Below are 453 nucleotides of genomic sequence, written 5' to 3'. Positions count from 1 at the left end.
TATTATCTGTTCTTTCTACTTTGCCCAACATCAGGTGAGGCCTTAGGACCAGTGCTGGGTCAGGGCTCTAAAGCACAATCAGAAGGAGGAAGAAGATGAGAGAAAGGGATTCCCTAGAGGTACAACTAGGAGGAAGAACTTAAGGCAACAGAGAATTTCCTAGAGGTGCTGGTAGGACTGAAGGATGGAAAAGTCCACCATCCCCCATCTGTACCCCAGCCCACCGACTCATGGGGCTCAACTGGCCCCTGTAGGTTCTGTGATGCCGACTGCACAGGAGGTAGATGTGGGGAACAGAAGGATTTCTATTAAGTTGTCTCCCCAAAATATGTACCAGACTTAGCTGCTTAAGAGTGACTGTACAATAGGTGATCAGCGAAAGTAGGTCAGAGGTTATTCTCCTTAACATCAGCCATCTATAGTGGCTAGACTATTAGTCTGACTCACCCTAAA

Source organism: Echinops telfairi, unplaced genomic scaffold, assembly GCF_000313985.2.
Source record: "Echinops telfairi isolate 266 unplaced genomic scaffold, ASM31398v2 ScPeMD7_7458;HRSCAF=8496, whole genome shotgun sequence".
NCBI lineage: Eukaryota > Metazoa > Chordata > Mammalia > Afrosoricida > Tenrecidae > Echinops > Echinops telfairi.
This window is presented reverse-complemented; position numbering follows the sequence as displayed.